This window comes from Chroicocephalus ridibundus, chromosome 4 (genome assembly GCF_963924245.1).
Source record: "Chroicocephalus ridibundus chromosome 4, bChrRid1.1, whole genome shotgun sequence".
Lineage (NCBI taxonomy): Eukaryota > Metazoa > Chordata > Aves > Charadriiformes > Laridae > Chroicocephalus > Chroicocephalus ridibundus.
This window is the reverse complement of record NC_086287.1, coordinates 2,959,694-2,975,021: the sequence shown is the minus strand read 5'-3', so window position 1 is coordinate 2,975,021 and position 15,328 is coordinate 2,959,694. Positions and strand designations below refer to the sequence as shown.

Genomic DNA, 15,328 nt, shown 5'->3' with positions numbered 1-15,328 from the left:
ATGCGAGTGCAGGCATGAAATAGGCAGCGGGAACGTGTTTGGGGGCAAAAGGGGACGGATGAGACTGCAGCAACTACAATTCAGTTCAGCCTAAGCTGCCACAAAATCACACCCTTACATTGCCACCACGTCTTGTAGAAATAATAGAAACTGCTGAAATACCAAAAATCATAAATGAAGTAAAATCCCTTAAATTTATCTCTTCTGCTTTTAGAGAAAATAGTAAAAGACTTACAGTTAGAAATTAGTAGAAAACTCATTCGCAGTTTTGGCATTCTGAGACAAATTGAATTTGCCAAGTGCAAGAAGTTGTTTATAAGAAAAGAAACAGAGAACTGGAAATAGTTCCAGAAAATTTATTATGATCCACCTGATTGCAGCCAAAATATTACATCAGCCCAGATAGCCTGAGAACTGGAACAATATTACCCTCAAATTAGCAAGTTGCTTGGTACAACAGGCAGGGAGAAACGGTTTTGCAGGAGGTCTGGGTTCTCTCCCTAGCTCTGCTAGGGACAGCGGGACTCTGCCTTTAAACTTCCTACCTGTAAGCAGAAATAAAGACATTTCTCCTCGTCTTTACTGGTTTGGTTTTGTTGGGGGGGGGGGAGAATGTTGTTTGTTTGTTTTTTTAAAAAATCTTCAGATTCTTGGGACAGTGAGCATCTTCCAGAATTTGCCTTTCTCAGCCATGAGCTTTCTCGGTTCCTGCTTACAGATGGATGAATGCGAAGTAGCTCCAACCCAAAAGCCACAGAGCCACCATTGCTCGTGACGAGTCAGACTTAAGCACAGCACCAGCCTGCCGAGGGATTCTATGTGTGGTGCTGTGTTTAAAAGAGGAAAACACAACACATGCACACAGGTCAGCTGATGTTTAAGTATTTTAAAGGTCATATTAGAGAACACTTTTTCAATATTTAGACAATTTCACTCCAAAATAAAACACAGCACTGACCTAGTTACAATATGACAGCTCGTCTAACAACGTTCTCCTCCTCTACCACTGCAATCAAAGCACGCCTGTTCCTGACTCCACCTGGAGGGTGATTTCTCTCATTTAGCACAACTGATAAATTACCTATTTTATGAGAGTCTGAGAAGCCAAGACTCATAAACTCTCTGATGGAGCCGGCACGACATCATTAATTCTGAAGCAGTGTTATGGATGCCTTTTATCTTGAAGCACCTAAAAGAGCTTTCTTCGACATTAAAGAGGGTAGTTCCTAGGCGGTGCTTCCTGGAAAAAGGAAATACAGTCACTGCTGGGGTGCAAGGAAACCAAAATCCAGTAGCTGCCCACACACAGCAATGCTGTCCTACCAGTCAAGAAAGGAAAACTACTGTCCCGCAGACATACAAAGTGTTCAGCTGTTGTAATGAACCAGTCTGGGGAATGCTGCGAAGTCGGAGCTGGACTTGTGCATTTGGCAGGTCCAAAGCACTTTGCAGCGCCACAGCTCGTTACAGCCCTGGCCTGCTCAGGGCCCCTCCTCTCTCCTTCCCCACAAAAATGCTCACAGAGAGGTGGGAAGCAGGGAAGAGTCTATGCTCTAGAGTCTAGTGATGGTTAGACTAGATGATCTGAAAGGTCCCTTCCAACCTAGGCAATTCTATGATTCTATGCTAATTACCACAGTGCTTGTGCTGGGCCAGCCAGCACATCTACTGACAAGACCAGAGGCTGGGCTGCCACGTGTGGTCCATCCCCACCACCAAAGCGTGTTGACAATCATAGAATGGTTCGCGTTAGAAGGAACCTGAAACATCATCTAGTTCCAAGCCCCTGCCATGGGCAGGGACACCCCCCAGTAGACCAGGTTGCTCAAAGCCCCGGTCCAACCCGGTCTTGGCAGCCCCAGGTCTCCAGCCTGGACGATGCTCTGAGGGTCTCAGCGTTGGCCTAAAAACCTTAGGAGAGAGCAATCATTTCAGACTCTCTTCAGCCGGGCAGATGTTCCTATAGTGTTTCAGTCCCCAAGGACACAATATGAAGCTTATTCTCGTACCATCGCTTTTCAAGTGAAAGTCAAAACTTCCATGTAAGAGTGCAGACACAGGATTCACAAGGGAGCTTGCATTCTCGTGACTCTGGCCACGCCTGCTGAGGAGACAAATGCTACAGAATCGGATGTAACCCACAGGCTGCTTTTTCCCAACTTTGAACTATTACTTTATTTACTAACGTGGTGAATTTACATACTGCCTTCTTAGAGGTACAACTGTTCAAGCTCACGCCACTTGTTTTCCGAAAGCTGAAATTTTAAAGAAACACCCTGATACAGTTTAACGTGAACAGTATCTTCACAGCTGCTTTAACTCGCTCGTGACACGTGTAGTTTAAGATTTTCTTCATTTCCTGGCCTAACCTGTTGTGCAAAGTTGCTGCTGTGTGCTCTTTAACAGCTGCCACATTCAGCCCTGAAGGCTGCTGTTAGGGAAAATGGGATCTCGGAGTATCCTTGCCATTACTCACGCAGATGCACTGACTAATTGGTCATCTTAAAATGTGTTGCAATTCCGGGTAAGTGCTGCGGAAGTACAAACATTACTGTTAGATTACAGAAAAAGAAAAAAACTTCAGCAACTGAGGAAAAGAAAGCAGGAAATTCTTCGCTTACATACATGCAGCTTTTGCTCCCTAATATAGCGCAAATGTCAGGACATGGGGACACAGGATTCCATGAAACTTCTTGACATCTTCCGTGCAAGATCTTTTCCTTGGAGATTTGTTTCTGTCTATACAGAAATTCTACTTGGTAACTTGTTACCTCTTCATAAAGAGTATCTTTAGGCAAATGTACAAGCGATTTTTTGGAAGGACTTTTTCTACCTTCTCCATCTCCCCCCGCCCCATACACACTGGAGCATTCTGATGAAAGAAGACCTGAAATGAGGTTCTGGTTTCTGAATATTCAGTTTTTACAATGCTGAATCCTCTTAAACAGCTCCAGTAATCTCCCATTAATCTCCCACCAGAGCTAACATTCTGGGAAGAAACACAATCATCTCTTAATCCTTTTGGGCTGGGGGAAGCTCCAGGATCCAACACTGAACCAAAAGCATTTAGTACCTCAGCTAAAGTTTTCAGTAAATCATCAAGTATCTGCCCAGGATGAAGCGGCTCCCTCCAAGTTATCAGCAAGTTTCCTCCCTATCAGAAACCTCCATCGATACCAAGCGCATCCCCAGGTGGAAAAATACGACTCCTAAGTATGCGCGACAGGATTTCAGCCGTAATTACAGAAGCTCTTGTGCCTTCACTGATTTCAGTGAAGCGATCTCATGATCTCATGCATTGACTTGAGTAAGAACTATGTTGCATCAAACCACAAAGAGCCCAGCTCTTACAAGCTTGATCACATCATCCCTAAGGTCTGTGTTAAGTCTAAATCGTACCAGAGTCCATGTTTTATTTTTTTTTGCCTATAGAGCATATCAACCTCATAAGCAAACAGCTAATGCAAAGCAGAACGCAGAGCATTTTACAGGGCAAACCAAGGTCACCGATCTCAAAGAGGCTACGTTGCCTTTTTGATTTCTGCTGCCAAATGTCTTCTCCACAAATAAAAATTAAGTGCATTTGTTGCATCAGGCTTTAATCCCAATTTTGTCTTTTGTATTTTATAACGAAAGGAAGTGCACTTTACCCATATTAGCATTTCTCTTCTCACCACCAAGCACCAAGAAGGAAAATGGTTTTTTACCTAGACCTGTACGCTGCCTGAAACCTGAGGATGGGATTTCAAACTCTCATGAATGTCTGTGCCAGAGCATGTGGGCCCACTATACAGACAGTTATTTGTCAAATTTTGGTTCAGATTTAGGCTTCACTGAAGACAGCATCATCAACTCCTTTTTCAAACGTGGCTGAAGTTCTGAGGTTCAGGTCTAACCGGGGCCTTTGGGGACTGCTCCCACTCTGCAATACTTAGGTCAGAAGGAAGAGGTCTTGTGTAACAGACTGAGAAAAAACCAAACCAAGAATTCCTCCTACCCTTTCTTCTGGGATGTAATGAATAGACCTAAACCACTCTTTGCAGGAACAGATTTATGTATTTCAATCAACTTAGCCCTTCCTTAAAGTGGAAGCTTTAAACAATACCTACAGAACCCTTTCTTCGGCCACCCCAGCTCCTGCACAAAGGAAAGATCGATATCACTATCTTTGTTTTTCAGCTGGAGAAATGAAGGCAGGGGCATCAAAGCCCTCGCCCAGCATCGTTCCCCAGGGCTGTGCTGGAGCTGGAAGCCCAGGGCTCTGGAAGTCAGACACGCTCCAGAGAAAAGGGTGGGAGAAGAGAAGTGGTTATCAATAGCTCTTCTCCTGTTTGCGTAGTTACTGGTGAACACAGGGCATCCGCGCAGTCTCCTGGGGAAATACATCTCCACCGAGCAGTTTTATGCAACACAGGACACGGGACCTGGTTGGCAGCCTAAAAGCTCAAGGCATTTCCACATGGATATAGTTTATCCAGTGTCTTCAGCTGGGAGGTACAACAAAAAAATAAATCATTTCAATGCTAGAGTCGACTTCAGTATTGTTTTGGTTGCTCTCTGCCTTGCTTTCCTTACGGTCGCTTTCTCCTAAGGAATAATGCCAACAAGACCTGCACCACCACAAAAAAGAATTTAAAAAAAAAAAAAGAGTCCAGAAGTAACGGATGCGTTAAGTCTGCCACCTCTCATATTCTCTCCCTTCGTTAAACAAGCCTCACTGTTTTGCTTCATGCTTCTGTGCACCAGACTAACAGCTTCCAAGATTTTTCCACAACAATATCCAAAGCCCTGTTCCAGCACAGTATTCTGGATGATTTTTCCAGTGCACACATATTCCCCCAGCTGACTTCTTTCATTTCCAAGTTATTGTACCATTAGAATGACAACATCAGATTTATTACATCGTGGATGTATCTTAAATAACCCAGAGAGGCGCTGACATTCCCTGCTCTGGATGGGGCCGATGCAAACCCCTCTCTCCTGCTGGAAGGACAAGCTGAGATCAGATTGATGTGGAGTTTTGCAGCAGGGGATGATTAAAAATAAAAATCTGGGGGAGGGTAGGTATTTTGAAGAAAAACTTCTCTATTCTCAGAAGGAAAACTATTTTGAGGCAGCATCACAAACCGTAAGACTGTGCCGAAACGGAGGTTATGGTGGGAAAAGACTTAGTAGGCTGTAAAGGCAACAGAAGGTTTAGTACATCGCTCATGGGACCCAGCAGCAGAAATACTGAATTTATTCCAGTCTGCCACTAAATCATGTGACTAAGGCATTTCCCTCAGTTTTCTCATCTGTTAAACAGTTAACGATACGGCTTCCCACTTACGATGCCTCAGAGATGCTTGGAAAACGCTCCGAGATGCGGAGGAAGGAAGCAGTACGGCACACAAAAGCTCTCAGTCTTCACTAGATCCTACCGTTGTGAACACTAAATCCATGATCCACCGAGACGAAAGGCCAAGCACTCGTTTGCCGCTTTATATAAAACATAATGCTCTGTATAAAACATAACATATCAGCCTCAAAGCAAGGCTACTTCACAATTCTGGTTTTCCTCCAGAGCACTCTCTGAGGGGAAAAAACCCAAACAGCAAGATCACCCTCGGCAAACAGATACAGCCATGACAAAGTTAGCAGCATTTTCAATACAATTAACCCGAAAAGCAAGCAGTTTGTGGTCTACGACAAGGCAGGTGTTGCTACAATTAAAGATTTCTGGTATTCACAATTAAATTCTCAACCTCTGCAAGGGAAAAGCCCAGAAACGTTGTCCAGACCCACCAGGTAACCTCAGGGGCTGAGCGCTGTCGCTGCATTTGTGGCAATAGCTGTGTCCTGATGAAAATGCCACTTTTTTATACGGATAGAAAACATTTTCATAACCTATTAATTCAGCCAAAAAGCTCTTTTACAACAAATTACGAGATAAGGTTAAAAGTCTATCTGCACTCTCCTGGGCCTTCAAAAGGCTGAACGGAGATGAAAGGCAAGCCCGGGCACGCCAGTGGCAGCAGGCGAATGACTTCTAATATCACCAGTTACACACACAGGAAATTCTCTTTATTGCCAGGATCTGACTAGGGAGGATAAAAAATAAAAAAAATCCATCTGTTGTGGTTCGACTACGAGACACACAGCTTCACCAGCCGTCTTCACTTTGTGTTTTATACAAAGCTTCGCTCTGTTTGAAACGCCGAGTCTCGCGGCGAGAGGCGAGCGTAAGGCTTGGTCTGACACACGGTAGGCTACAAAAGGGTGTTTTTCCAGACACAGAAACAGGGCATTATATTTCTCAGATCGTATCTTTTTTTCAGGGTCTTTGGGACATTTTAATGCATGCCCCCTTTTCCACACCTAAGAACTGGGGAGATATTATAGGCGTTTTTATTACAAATTTGCATTTTCAATACGGGAGAATATATTCTTTATACGTAAGGCTCATTTCTGCAGCACAGCTTCTCTCTGACCAAAGACTTTTTCTGTTTTGTATTTATACTGGTTTCAAACACCAGATGAGCCAGGCAAAAGAGGGAAAAGGAGTGTCCTGGAAGAAGGGCCTCAGGTGGATAAGGAACGAGTCAGAGTGTGTCCTACAGGAGAACAGGTTCCTGCGGGTGCGCGGAGAGGAGAGGCTCCGGAGAGGACAGTTTACCAGAATTCCGCAATGAGTAATGAATCCACACGGCTTCCAGCCAGAGCATGTGATCCATTTAACTTCTTAGGGGAGGAAAAAGCCTTTCCCCACCGCCGCCTGACTGGGATGTACCAACAGCTATTTGGACAACTGAGCTACGCTCACGTGCTCCACCGACACCTCTTGCACAGAAGCAAGCCCTACCGAAACTGCACTCATCCTCTCCATTACCTTGTGCGTGACTTAAGTTGTCATCTTTAAATGGAAGTTATTTCTTCCCACTTTCCCTGCCTGGTTCTGAGCAGCTTCAACGTCAGCTGATGTTGATGCCATCGCCCCTGTTGGGACCATCGCTCCGTCCCCTTGGGGGGCTCTGGCACAGCGAGCCTGAACTGCATCCAAGCCTGGGGCAGGCAGAACCGTCCTTTCTCAAATACTAGCCAAAGAAAAATGCCTTATTTCGTCACGTAAAAGAGACCGATTATTTTTTATTTTTTTTTTTAATTCCAAACCAACTCCTTCCAAAAATAAAAGGCAAGTAAATGGTCAGTTGAGGTTCTCCGCTCCCTTTCACAAGGCCATGACTAAGGGCTGGCAGGCTCACAGCCAGACTCCGAAACCGACGAATTTCCCCTCCCTGCTCTTTTAAAAAGCATAACATCTTGGCTCACCCTAATGCCTCTTTAATCTCTTTTCAACATTCATACACGCTCCCAACCAACCAGAACGCAATTGCTGCTGCACAGTCTATTTTTATTTATTTTTTTAAAATAAACATTCCCTGTTCATTTTATTATTCAACATCATCTGTCTGATCCTGCGCGATGGAAGCAGAGTGATTTTGGAACGCCCATAAATCACACCACATAAACTAGCCTGAAATAACTTTTTTTATTATTATTATTAATTTGTTTTACAGTTTATCATTGCAACCAGCTTATCCTGCCACGTCTAAAGCCTGGATAGCTCTCTGTTTAAAAACCAAACCCAAACAACAGAAGACCCAAGGCACACGCTGTAGCTGACACCACGGGGAGCCGGGGCTGAGGGAGTGGCAAGGAGGCAGCCTTTGCTGTCATCTCGGCATTTGCAGTGCTCAAAAATATTATTTTAAAGATCGTTTGCCATCCTATAGCAGAAAGAGATCAATTTTATGTGAAATCAGGAAAAATCAGAGCTACTTACAAAACAGTAACGCTGACGTCCTGCAGCTTCACAGCATTACTGGTGTCTCTGTCACAGCAAGCATTTAGGAGAGGAGACGTCAGACTTGCTCTGCCTGGCACAAGGGATGCCCGTCTCTCCCGATGCTTTATTTCGGGGGCTTTGCTTTTAACCTGTTGCTTTCCCAAGATGTCAGCCGCAAGCGGTGCAAGTGGCACAGCACTACGTTCGTTCCACTCGCTACCACCCGCAACTCAAAGCGGTTTTACATCAGCTTCACTGGACTGTCTCCTGCTTCGTATTGGCCAAGGAAATCCAAATCACGTTCTCATACACTCTCTCACCAACTACACCGTACAGGATGGCGTGGCTCAGAACTATTAAGGCAGCAACTAGAAGTGAAACAGTTTCTTGAACATCTCTCCACATCTTCTGAAAAATTAACTCCAGGGTGAGAGTGGTTCCCTTCAAGTTTCTTAAGGCAACAAAAGCCTCCCTGGGAGCCTGTTTGGTGGTACCAAATTAGAGGGCCACAACAAAGTATTACGGCTACCAAAGAATCGGAGGAAAAAACCTCCTACTAAAAAAACCTGCTTTCTCTATTTTGCCATTTGCTCGTTTGCATCAAACTGAAGTCTCATGGAAAGGGGAGGGAAAGGGTTATTCACACCCTGAATTCTTTTTTTAGTTTTTGTGGTTTACCAGTCACATTCTTCAGCCTAACACTTTGCTTCTCTGCTCTTCTGCTTAGGGACAGAGCCTTGCAAACAATAAAATGGTTTAAATGATTACACAGTTTCATTTGAAATAATAAAACCACCAGATTTCAGTGGGAATTCACAGTGGGCCATCGGTGTATCTGTACTATCCTGAAGTCTATTACCAGATGTCTAAATCTGGATCTCCTTATGGGTACCAGCTCTCCAGTTGACGAAGCAGAGTGTAGCCCATGCTGGGCACACCGCTCGCTACTGACATGGCATCCTGCTGTTCACCATGGGTTTGGCTTAGTTTCTTTACATTTGACACTCAGCTGAAAACCAGCAATCGGACAGAGAGGTTAGTCTCCCCTTGGACCTTTGACGTATCCAGAGCACGTCCAGTAATGGCCTCACAGTCCCTGGCCAAGTGGCTTGGGCCAGTTGCACAAATACCACCCCCAGGGCTACAGTTTTGGTTCAAAGCTGCCCTAAATGACAGCCGGCTGGCTCACTGAAGATAAGATGCAGGATCCTATCCGACAAGCAGGGGAGGTTTAGGACGGATATTAGGAAAAATTTCTTTGCTCAAAGGGTTATCAAGCATTGGAACAGGCTGCCCAGGGAAGCGGTTGAGTCACCATCCCTGGAGGTATTTAAAAGATGTGTAGGTGTGGTGCCGAGGGACATGGGTTAGCGGTGGTTTTGACAGTGTTAGGTTAATGGCTGGACTCAATGATCTTAAAAGTCTCTTCCAACCAAAACGATTCTGTGATTGTATAAGCAGGCAACACGCACAAGCTCAGGCCCCAAGAGGCCACAGCAGACAACCTTAATGTTTAATTTCCGTGAGACACTGGCCCTTCTCTGCTGCACAGGAGAGACTGAGGATGAAACTGTTAAGCTTGGGTCCAAGAGTGGCATGGGCTGTTTAAACAAACAGACCAAGTCACTATGGTGACTTAGCACGGCCGCACCAGCCTGGCTGCTTTTGAAGCGCTGGCAGAAGGGACCGTGTCTTTTGCGCAAGTTCTGTAGAGGAGACTGCAGGAAGGTACAGAACACACGAGGCTTGTATTAATAACTGGGTTTGCGTTAGTAGCCGGGGAAGAGGGCAGGGATATAGCGTAATCGGATCCAGCTTAGGAAGGAAAGACATACATGGAGGGAGAGAGGAAGGAAAGCCATAAAACCTTGTCATAGTTGACCACACTCGGTTTCCACAACTGAGGCTTCCAGACACCCTTTTTACTACAAAAGAAATAAAACAAATATAAGCAAAGCAGAGGATTTACGTGAGCTCTGTGGGCGTGGGAGCAGGACACGTATGACATAAGCTGGTATCACAGCAAGACTGTGAATCATATGGTAATCAAACGAGAAGCTCCTGCCCAAACAACACTCACGGTGTTGGACTGCAGGTCTTGTAGGCAACAGCACTGAGCTCACCGACTGAGAGCTAGGAAAAGCCCACGGTGCTGACAAAACGGAAGCCCCTAACAAATATACTGAAGAGAGAAAAAATTAAACACATCGTGGGCTCTTTAACAGCCACATTTCATCTCTCTTGGACCACAGAACCACCTCAAATCTACAGAGAAAATTTTGGCTCCTACTTCACCCCACAGTCTCTCTGCTGAGAACTCGCCCCAGAACTTGTACGTAATGAATTAAATAAAAAAGATTTAAAGATCTTCTCAGATGCCTTTGAATGCCACCAAACTCTTATTTACTACATTAAGCAACCCCCCCAAACACTCTAAATTACTAAAATTATGCATTTTCTACCTATTTTTCACCAACCGACCAACCAACCAAAAGTCCCCGGAGAAGACAGGTCTGAGGATTTGTCTTCATATTTCCTGCCTAAAAGTCACCTTCAAAGCAGGACTTCCAGCTCCCTGGAAGAGCAGCGTATTTTGCCAACCCAACTGGCTCAGCCCTTTGCTCTTCTTCAGAAGCTTGAGCTGTTTCCACCCTCCTCAGTGTGGGTCGACCTTTCAGCCGAAACCTGTAAAAGCCCCACTCCCACAACCTGCAGAGCGTACAGATTCCACGGTGGGCACTCAGGTAAAGGACCCAGCCGTTAGAATTAAGACAGATACATCACTCGTGTCATTTGGCATTTCTGAGGCAGCTTTGGCAGTTTTAGCCTAAAGTACTTCTTGTTTTCAGCCTTTGCTCTGGCTAATCCTTTCAACAGCCTCTAAAGGCGTCCTCTGGCCCAATTTCTCTTTAGCTTTCAATCATTAAATGCTAAAATCAGTGTGTGGTCAATATACGAAACATTATTCAAAGCCAAACGGCCCTGGATTTTAGTACTTTTTCTGGTTCAGAAAAATAACAGTAACAGAAAAAGGCAGCAAAAACTCCGAATCAAGCGGGACATGCTGAGCCGACTTGGAATCTGGCTCTGACAGAGATCTGGACAACCAGTGCCATGCACTCGGGAAAGACAAAGGCCTGGATGTCATCTCAAAACAATCCCACACCTCAGAGAAGAGAGAAGAAGTGACACTCAACAAAATGCAAGGAATATGCAAGCTTGAACAGTAAATGCCAAAGCAGAAGATGAAAATAAATCACAGCTGAAGCAAATCTAGTGAAAACCACAAGCATAATAAAAAACAGACAGAAAAACACAACGTAGCTGGGTCACTAGCTATAAGTTTTCTCTGATAATGTTTCCAGTAAGTCCCAGAAAATAAATCTCACTGTGGAACCTCTAAGAACAGCCCTTGTGAGTTACAAGACTGTATATATGCAGAGATGTATGAGACTGAGAAGCTGGTTTTTAGGAAACAGCAGAGTCTACGATTTCTACAAACCAGTGTAGTTGCAGTTTTCTCCAAAATACCATCTGTATACACTGAGGGGAGGCAGAAAGGAAATACATTCTTTAAAAACATGCTCCACTTCTTTTTACAAGCAAAACCACATACACACTCTAGCCCTGTTAGCCCCTACTATAAGGCTAGTGTGATCGGCAGCCCTGGGGGCTTGGGGCTCTCTTATCGGAGCATTCAAGAGTCACGGGAGACCTACAGGAAAGGCCATGTCCAGAAGCTACAAGAGCAAACAAATCCCGAATTGTTATGCTCTTTACAGCAGTCCTCCTGTTCCCTAGGAGGGGTTGTGGCACAAGCTGGAGGTGGATTCGTGGTACTGACCACACATCGTCAGTACGAGCACTGGTAAGTCAAGGGATATACACCTGCCGGAGGCACAGCCAGGAAAAAGGCAGGAGCAATTCCTATTGACAACAGTTACCTGAGTGGTTCTGCCAAACTGAGCAGCCATAATTCCATTTGCCTGTAGATGCAGCCCCCCTTCTCTTCTCCTTAGGCCATCTCCATCTGCCTTTTTTACTTATTTCTTCTTCCATGGTCGTCATCATGGCTGCTTGTCAGAGCTTATCTTGGACTGAAAGCTCTTTCAGACAGAAAATACCTTCCACCGTGGGTCTTGATGTATAGAAACAGTGCCCAGAGTGAGCTTGGGATTCGCTAGAAGGTGTATGATGTGCTGGTCCTGCATACAGCACGTAACAGCTCATCTTTTAAACAGCTGCTGCCATATGTAGCTAAACTACCAATGGTCCTTTCTCCCCTGTAACGACAGAGCATACCGGACTCTTAAACATTCTGCCTAAATTATCCCAAATGGAACCAGGGGCATATTTAAGTACCGCTATTAATTGCGCTGAATCACCATACTGACGACAGCCCACTGCGACCAACAGGACAACCAGGCAGCAGTGCTGAGAAGACTCTTGTACGTAAAAAAGGAATAAAAGACCTTTTTCTGCTCTTGCGTACACCAGGATGCTGCGACGCCACTGACTTATGCAACTTATGTACCGACATCAGTATGAGCTAGAAGAGAGTGAGACTCAGACTCTGTTCTGGCAGATGAAAGGCTTTGCAAAAAAGCGCAGGCAATAGCTGGGCTATGCAGTACACGCCATTATCTCCAGACGTGCTTATTAAAGCTCCAGCAGCCTCCGCATCTCTTACCTTAAAGAAACAACAGCAATAACGTGCAGCGCGGTTTGGTAATTGTCACTGGCCAGACAAAATAAGGGTAAGTTAAGCTCACGCTTTTCTTTCCTCTTGAAACTGGGAGAATCCCCCTACCTCACTGTTCAACAGGGAAACAAAAGTATCCCTGCAACATCTCCATCTTTCACGGCCTGGGCACTGAGCCAGCGCTACGCCCCCAGGGCAGGTTAACACCTCCCACTTGCTTTTGGTGCCCGATATTCATTTCTGCCTTACTTACACATCACAACCAGGGAAAAACCTTGGTGAAACCAAGCGAATTTCCCAGTAAACCATTTGCTCGCCTTGAAGAGACGGAGAGTCTGGGTTGCGTTCGTAGGAGGAAAGGGCGAGAAGCTCGCAAAGCCAGCCTTGCCCAACCTCACCCACATCAAAGTCTCGCCAGGGTTTTACATCAGATCAAAATGTAACTATGCAGCATTTGCACTAGAAACAATCAAAACTCAGATAGCCTTAGAAACAATTCATGATTCGTGCTTCAATTTTACCGGAGAACTTTTCTTTACAATACCCGTGTCTTTATTTTGACAAAGCAGAATGGTTTAAGATAAGATTATTCATATTTAGTAAATCAATTTATAGGACTTCTAAAGCAACTGCTTAAAATGTCTGAGCCCATGCAGAGAACAGCAGAATACTAAACATCTGACATGTTCAGTGAAGCATTTCTATAGAGAATTAAGAACAGATAAGAAGGGTATGAGGAAAGAGGATAAAGTGTAATCAGCAGAGGGGGGAAAACCCCAACCTATTACTTGCTAGGTTTTTTTGAGAGGCAAATAACTGACCTGAATGAAAACACAAATACCTGCTTACCGCGTTACATTTTGCCTCATGAATAATACATCCACCTCCCCGCTGCACTGAAAATAAAACTCTCACTTGAGCTTTCACGGTTACCGTGCAGCTGGAGTCTCAGGATTAAATAACATCCTTAGGTTACAGCTGGAAAACATGGACAGTTTTGTAGCTTGAAGTGAAACACTTTTGTATTTTAGTCGTTGTCCCAACTCATGAAAAGCATGAGCATGGAGTGCATCTCAAAGACGTTCACTGTCCACGGAGGAAGAGGACTTAGCAAAGAGAGGGCAAGTCCTTGAGAGCCAACCTAATCCAAACACCACGATGGCTCTCAGCCTCCAAATTCACAGGCCCAGAGTTCAGGGACAAAGCTCCCATAACGAAGTCCGTCACCTGCTGCTCGTGTGCAAGAACCATGCTGTATCAGCAGACCACATCTCACCAGCAACCACAGGCATGGGAGTCTGGCCCAAACTCCAAGCAGAGAACACCCAGGACAGGCAGAATGAGAGCTTTGCCCCCTGAACTCCTGCCTCCCCCGTCACTCCAGCCACGGGGCAGGCGCCATCCCACCTCCACAACATCCACCTCTCCCCGACACCGAGAACACCCCAGCCAGGCTGGGCAAGGCATGCTCTGAAAATAAATTCACGGCATATGTGTAAAGGAAGAGACATGTTATTGGGAAACAGAGGTCAATGTACTTCACCGTAGCAGAAGCGACCGATACCCACAGGATGAAAAGTACAGTTTAGTTTGGGTCACGTTTTGCACAGATCGGAGTTCATAAATGCCTTTGTTCTTGGTCACCTAGGTAAGACAAATTTACTCAGACGGAACAGATATATGAACAGCAAGAAGGATTAATTACCACATAATTAATTAATGGAAAAGTCTGGATGAAATGATAAACCAGTGGAAAGATTGGGGGGGGGGGGGAAATTGAACTGTAACATAGATCCTTAGTAAACAGATCCATTTATTACCGTTAACACACAGGGACAGCATTACTCTGTTTCTCCCTCTGCCATATAAAGTTATAATTAATTATGCAGTGCAGCCCTTGACACCCAAGATCGACTCACTATTGGCTCTACTCTTACAAGGCCAGACTCGGTGAGAACTTTGCAGACACCTGATATTGCCTCAGCATCTGTTACCTTGCACCGTATCTGCTTAACGGACACAGGGGAAAAAAAGGGGGGGACAGGGTGTATTTAATTTAAAAATACGCACTTCGCTTATGACATCCATTTTATGGATAAATACAGTGAGGCACAGGGAGCTGACTGACTCGTGGCAAAGCGTTAGACCATGCCCCACTTTTAGGCTGAGCTTCCTTTTTGGATTGCAAAGTCCTGGAGTTTGTCAGACGAACACAAGTCGCCTTCGCCACACGTCTCTGGCCTGGGGCACTTTCTCTCTGCAGCGGAAGATCCAACAACTTTCACCTCAGTGAGCCCCAGAAAGGAATAATAAAAAAGGCTGTGAGATTAAATCGGCCCAAATTGATAATGAGCTCCAGGTTTGTTTTGAACTGAGCTCACTCTTAAATTGCGTCCCTTGCACTGAGTGACTCAGGGGATTGGTTTGGAATCAGGAATGTTTTGAATCGCTACGTTCTGGATTTCATTATTCCCCTCTGGGCAAGTGGATGCATTTGAGAGCCTGAAACTTCACTTGCAGAAATCCTGCTATAGCTGGAAAAGCAGGAATCAAACCAACCAGGACAGAATACGTGCTGATGCCTCTGAGTCAGCATTCGAATTCCTCTTCCACTCCAGCATTTACCAAGTCTGGAAGGGGCGAGGGGAAAGGAAAAAAAAAAAAAAAGACAAGAGGCTTTCCTTACAGTACCAGCAGCACAGAACCACGTGTGTGGGACGGGAAACAGCCTTGGTCTCTGCTTTTCAGAAACTTTCTTTTACATGAAGAAGCTCATTGTATAATACTTACAACTCTGTTCC

The 15,328-nt window shown here is 45.0% G+C and overlaps 1 protein-coding gene across 2 annotated transcripts in view; it reads right to left on the bottom strand.

Moving 5' to 3' along the window:
- The window catches only part of ABTB2 (ankyrin repeat and BTB domain containing 2), a 136,398-nt gene that overhangs the window by 66,510 nt on the left and 54,560 nt on the right, over positions 1-15,328 (bottom strand). The window contains exon 1 of one of the 2 annotated variants that reach the window (XM_063334526.1): positions 7,823-7,930. The exons of the other annotated variant lie outside the window; for it this stretch is intronic. The gene's annotated coding sequence lies outside the window, so the exon portion shown is untranslated. Of the gene's footprint in view, positions 1-7,822; positions 7,931-15,328 lie in introns of those variants that run through there. 2 annotated transcript variants of the gene reach the window in all.